Source organism: Polyodon spathula, chromosome 8 (assembly GCF_017654505.1).
Source record: "Polyodon spathula isolate WHYD16114869_AA chromosome 8, ASM1765450v1, whole genome shotgun sequence".
Taxonomy (NCBI): domain Eukaryota; kingdom Metazoa; phylum Chordata; class Actinopteri; order Acipenseriformes; family Polyodontidae; genus Polyodon; species Polyodon spathula.
The window spans coordinates 15275005-15282241 of NC_054541.1; positions in this window are offsets into that span (position 1 = coordinate 15275005).

The following is a 7237-nucleotide window of genomic DNA, read 5'->3' on the forward strand; positions in this document are numbered from 1 at the left end:
TGGAGAAACTTTTGGGATGTAAAGTAGCGTGCAAAAGACCAGGACCAGCTATGCATTTCAGTACTATGGCTGTTTCTCTTTATAAAAATAAAAATAAAAATAAAGGTTTTAAACTGAGGTGAAACCAATCTTCCCTCTTCCACCCAGTCCAATCCCAATATGACTGGTGTCACCAGACATCCTGGGAAAACTGTGATTGTCCCAGTGAGACAAAAAATAATCATTGTGCTCAGCACAATGGAGTAATATAGTTGGTTGTGTTAGCACCATTCAAAAATCAAATAAACAATGTTATGGATTGTTTGTTTAATCATTCTGACTATGTGCATATCACATGTTTAACCGATAATAGCTGAATATGTTTTCTAATCTGTTACGATCTGCAATAAACACACCCTATGTTGAATTTTTCAATTATTATTGTGTTACTATATACTGTTATTTTATCAGCTTCAGGGTTGCAACAGCGTCAGTGATTTGAAATCTGGAAATCTGGTAACTCTCACTTTCACTCAGAGTTTCTTCAGTGATAGCTTTAGGCCATATGATGATTGTCTGAGGGCCTTCAATTCATCAAGTCTTATTTCACACCAGTCTTAAAAGGTGTCTGCTGTGGTTTGTGCTTTATCTTGCTTTCTACAAGATCGGTTCGCTCCATGTCTTTTGATAGCCTGCTGACAGCACTTGGTGGTATTACATGTTCTAATAGCTTTCTCTTGGGCTGGTTTCACTAATCCAGGATTGCCTTTCTCTTTCTCTTGGGCTGGTTTCACTAATCCAGGATTGCCTTACCTGCAGTAGAATTGGAGAGTCCAAGATTAGTACTAATAGGGGTCTGTGCAACCAGCCATGAGTGTCACTGTTAGCTTTTACCTTAACCCATCAGTGCCATTGTCTTCATTGGATGACAGGCTACTTTGTAACTTTTTGCAGCATTTTTAACTGGCATCTCTACATGTTATTTAATTGTTCTCTTTAACTATATTGTTAAGTCTTAAGTCTAAATGTAATGTTTTAAAATTACATAAATACAGCTTGTGTAGAAAAACACATAAATTGCATACATTTTACAAAGAAAAGTATTTGGTATTTAATTTTGAAAGAAACAATCCTTTTATAATGAGAAAAAAAAAAAAAAGCAGAATACCGATATTCATAGGTGATCCCGAACTTTTGGAGACTATTGCAGGTACAGTATATGTTCCAAATGTTTCTGCAAAAAACTGATGGCAAAAATAGAATGTCTTTAAAAGGTGGACATAAAAAACTAAAATACCCTACAGTTTAGCATGTGCTGTTTTTCAGGTGTTTTTCAGATTATTTATCGAACAATGCCAAAAAGAAAATGAGGAATAGAAGTATATAAAACATAATTATGCATTTATTCTGAAATAATGAACACAGACAAGAGGCAGCCCCTGCCTCAGAAAGCAAGCATGTTTCTATTCGAAACAGTAAACCAGTTTGCAGCACTTCAGCCACTATTGGGGTTTAAGGAGGTACTCCCCAAGAGAAAATTACATGGGCAACAGTCTACAAACAGGAAAACACACCAGGAAGCATAATCATCACATACTGTGCAATAAAACATCCAACACAATATGTCTGTACTAAAATAGAGGTCTTTTCTGTACATTTCTGACACACATAGAGCTTTAAATAATATATATAATCAAAGTATTTAACATTTTAAAAAATAATTTTGCTGTATGCTAAGAACATACACATTTCGTTTTCATTTTCTTTCTTTTTTTTTTTTTGGCACATCAACATTTTAAAGGGGCATACTGACCATAAGAAACTTAACCAACAGGGCTGCACAAATTTATTATCGGGGTAGATTATTGGGGTAGAGCTTTTCACAGAAATCAGGCGCTGATCTAAGGGTCACTGGTGTTCGAGTGGGCTGATTTATCAGTCAGAGTGAAAAGAGCGAAGAAACAGCTGCTGGGGTTTGTGATGATGCTGATTTTATTACTCTGTGGAGAACAGCGATCCACACAAACCCAAGCAGCTGTTTCTTCAGTTGTTTCACTAATAGAATGTTACATTAGTTTGATCAACACCAAAGACCCTTGTCTGTGAGGAGCTTAATCCGAATAATCAAATAATCACCCCTCTAGTCTCTGTAAGTCGTTTTGGATAAAAGCATCTGCTAAATGACTAATTTTTTTATTATTATTATTATTATTATTATTATTATTATTATTATTATTATTATTATTATTATTATTGATAATAATAATAATAATAATAATAATAATAATAATAATAATAATAATAATAATAATAATAATAATAATTGGTTTGTGCAGCCCTATCCCCTAATGTGTCCAAAAGTTGTATAATTTGGAGCTGTGCCTTTTAAAAACACAGCAACAACAATATCAAACCATTTTTAGCAGTGCAATTATCTAAAAAAAACTAAACTAAACAAAAAAAAAAAAAACACTCCTAATTAGTTTCAGACAAGGTATAATATTTTCTAATAAATGTTTGCTTTCTTAGCATATTAAAAAACAAACCTTAATATTGCTGAGTTAAAAACTGTGAAATAAATTATCATCACACACAGAGATCGAAACAAACAGTTCAAAGGAATGTGACATTAATGCTTATTAAAACATCTTTTTTTTTTTTTGTTTTTTTTGTTTCAATTATAAAACCAACTGAAATAATCTCTGTTTACTGATTACAGCTGTTAACATAACCAAAGTATACCTCGCTGGTTAGCACTGAAGTAGAGTGCATTGGGATGTCATGGCATTGCCCTCATAACAGTTTAATTGCAGTGTGTCATGGTAATTGCATAACCAAGTACAGAGTGAATAGAAAGCAGGCTTACTGCATCAATGATATGGCAAACTTACTTTCTCATCACCCTGTATAATAAAGCTGTGTGAAAGCATGGTAAAGAAAAAAGCCGGATCACAGCTCAGTATGATAAAGCACATGGGTAAACCTATGGTAAGTCAAAGTATTTTAGTTTTCAGAAAACACTGCAAAACTACTGCGCAAATTTACAAGCGGTACAATTGACATAATTTCACCCAATTAGTCAAGGGTTACACATGTGGTGGTAACAGTCAATACTTGCTGTAATTGTTGGTGATGTGACATACAGAGCTCCCTTATCTCTCTTGGACATATCTGCAATAGAAAATAATGAGAGCCATTCTGTCCTTTGGCCTAAAATAAATCAAAGTTTATGGCTGCGCCATTGTAGTACATTATAGTTTCTATGGTACCGCTATAATTATACATGAATCCAGGGCTGGTTTCTCTCTCCAACAGTTTGTTTGTTGTGATTTGGATTAAACTAATGCCCACTGTTTGGGGGTGAGACCAACCTACAGCGTTACACCACCGAGCCAATTTACAGCAAGTATCACGATAGTTTTTGGTGATGGACATATTGCAGCTGCCCCACAGTGTACAATAAACAGAGCAACTTCAGGATCTAACATTGTGGATCTGAAATGCAGTACTAAATGGTAGCTGGGACACCATATGTTGAAAGCCTGTTTGGCCACTTTCAATTTCTTGGCATGTTTGACAAGTAACCCTTATACTGTATTTAAAAAAAATGTTCAAGCTTGTCTACCACTCCTCTTCACATACACATATCCATAAAGCACAACACTAACACATACCTGAATTTATGTACAATTTGATTGGATGTAAAATTAGAAACACACACCTTAACAGTGTCTGTAGGATGTGGGGTTAACCTGGGCAGACTGAGCAGCACTGTTTTGACGTGATGAGTCTACAAGCTGTTTAAATTGTTTTGGACCATACCTCACATGTTATCAGTCTTTAGTTCCTTCAGGGTAGATGGATTAGGGGTGGAAATCTGCTAAAGGTGTAGTGTTCTCCAGGATGAAAGAGTCACTGTTTTGAGACGATTCCTCTTATGTTTGGAAGCACCTGCCAATCAAGCGCCCCTCTCACCCCTCTACTGATTTGCTGTCCAAGTGGAACAGGGATATGCCATTTTTATGCAACGCAGAATACCACACATGTAACTTGCAACCAATCTGCACGAAAGTGTGTGTTAAATATTGCAGGTGTTTTTAATTTTGTGTTCAAGCCCTGTACATTTTTTTATGCGCTGGTATGATGGGACTAGCAAAATGTATGTTTTACTGTAATGCTATTTACACCCATTGCGCTTTATCACTGAAATGTGCACATTTCAATCAAGGTAGTTTAATAACTGAAAAAACATATCGAAGACCTATATGTCTCCTTTCCATATACAAGTTAGGTCCAGCTTGTTTCCACTGGCAGCAGACCGAGATCAAGAATTGGGACTCTGTCCACCAATCGTGTGGTACAATAAGACAGGGCTGTCAGATTATCATCAGCAGAATATTAGCGGTAGGTGTACAAATGTATTAATGGGAATGATGCAAAAATGTGACAGATACATACCAGCTTTGGCCATTGTGTTGTAGACCACAAATGGAACCAGCAAATAGGCAGGTGGATACTGGAGCAAGCTGAGATTGAGTGCTACTGTACACATTTCATTGGACAGACAGAAATGTTATACACATGTGTAACATTATACAATATATGTTATACATAGAAAGATGTTGAATTATCCCCAAAATATATAATTCCTTGGTCTCTGTTAACAAAGCAGTTTCTTCACTCCATTATATTCTGTGGGCAATAATCAAAAGAAGTTGGCAGATAATAATAATATGTCAATCTCACTTGTCTAGAAATCCCTTGTAAATGTTGAAAAGGTTAAAGTTGAGGCTTGAGGCTTTGGTAATATGTATCTGGTAATCTCTTACAAGAAGTATAATCTCTAGTAATAATTGCAAGCCTGGTTAACACAGAGTGTTATCCATTTTGTCATACTTCCTGTGTAAGCAAGCCTTAAGTTTGTTTACATCCTGTAAGCTAGATTTAGCTGGGAGAAGGCAGCTTTGGCCTTTAAAATTGCACCAATGAAACTCCTGGTCAGTTCCTTAAGTAATTAATCATTTGATTATATCCATTAAAACTGGAATGGAATGGCCCTCCAGGACAGTTACCTACCCTCAAACTATAGGGACACCAAGCTATATTGGAACTAAATGGAACTCTTCCTGCTAAATCACCACTTGCAAGGTATAAAAAACTATTAATTCAATTTTAAGCCATGTTGTACTTTAAGGAAATTATACAGCTTACTCAGTTGACAATTTCAGCATGGGTTTATAAGAGAACATCTGTCCGTAATATGTAGACAAAAATGTGACTGTATGATATTTGGCTGTAGTGATAAGAAATGGTTTTACTGCGAGCTGATTGAGCCACAGCTGGGCTTGTTGCCTATCCTGGTAGTTTAGTTAATACGTGGTGTAAAGGGTGTCTCTTAATGTTATAATGGTAACACTTTAAAATAGCGGCCGCAAAATCCTAATGAATCCTTGCTGAATCCCACAGGAATACCACTTGAATATCTTCTGCACTTCCTCGGAGTTCTGAAGTCATTCATTTTGAATGCAGCCTCCTGTTAATTCAATGTGATTTAAAAACCTTTAGGTTCCCCTTTCCCATGTTTCTAAATAGTGTATATTCTTCACTAATTCATATCCTCTGACTCCCACCAGGGGATTGTGAGGAGTGTTCATTCATGCATGAATACAGGCCTTATACATGTGATCAACATCGTTTACTACAAAGGAACGTGGAATGAATACGGGTGATTAAATCCACGTGAATTAAAAGGAATGACTTCAGAACTCACAGGAAGTGCAGAAGATGTAAAGGATTTCTGTTAAAATAAGTGACACCCAGCATTCATTCATTAGAAATCACATACAGGAAAAATGCACGCAGCAACTGCTGTTAAACAGAAAAAGTGTTGTCTGTTTTTAACTATGCTGCACAGTATGTAAGTGGAGTGACATCTAGACATGGGTTCTGTTCCGCACTTATTGGATCTTAACAGGCTGTGACGTATTATTAAGAGATTACCAGATACTTATTATGCAATGGGAGTTTTCCATCACCGGGGGGTTTGTTGGTGTTTGGATGGACACGTCCCATGGACTTGTGACTAGGGGCCCAGATCTTCAAAGCATTAACTCACAAGTTATTTAAAGAAATGTGAAGATGGATTAAAAGAAGATTAGATATTCTTGACAGTGTTTTAAACCACTGCTCGTTTCTTTAGCAGCCATCCAGAAAGCGTTAATGCGTATGGATATGTATTTGAATCAATTTAAAACGACTTTTCCAATCCTTCTTTAAATAACTCCTGAAGTAAAGATTCAGAGATTCAGAGTTCACATTACTTATAAAATGTCAGAGCTGACTTGAAATCTGCAACTGTTTATGAGCTGAAAACAATTAAAAAGGTCTTATTAAGCAAATTATTATTTCAATGAAGGGTCCAGTTAAGTAATTGAGTGCTCAGTTGGAATGAAAACCAGCAGACACAGTGGGTCCCCAGGATTACTCCGTCATTAATCATTTTTTGATTTAATAAAGTGTGTGTTTACCTGGGACAAATGCTTTGGAACGGTAATAGCTAATGTAATAATACAGCGTATCTATAGAATGTTTGATTTCAAAATCCTGCTTTCAGGAAGTATTGCCCAGGACAAAACTACTGCAGTTTAATAGGGGACACTTCAAGGAGCAATTGTTTTGGGAATTAGAAGTAATGTGCTGGGGCAAAATCCTTGGAACCATTCAATAATGCAAGACCTGGTTTATATGTGTAATTTACATTGTCTTCTGTTACATTTGATGTGTAAACCACTTTTTTTTTTTTTTTAGAATTCAAAATATAAAAAAGAAAATATGAAGACATGATTTTGTTATTATAGGAAACTTAAGTTTTATTGTGAGTTTCGCTGTTCCGGGTTTACCCAGTCCCTACACAAACACACACTTTATTAAATCTAAAATGATTAATGATGGATTATCAATCAATCATTTCATTTCTACATAACACTGACATCTGTGTCGTCGAATGGATGCACTGAAAGTGTTTTTGCTCTTGTATGATTGGGTGATTCAGACAACAACGTCCAACCCCTCACCCTCCCCGATTGACTCGAGGAGGAATGATACCTGACGCCTGATGATTGACTCGAGGAGGAGTGACAATTGACTCGAGGAGGGGTGAAGTCTAACGATTGATTTGAGGAGCAGTGATAGAGGAAGGTATTGATACATGAGATTTAAGTGGGGAATGCCTGATACTTGATTTCATTAAGGGTGATGC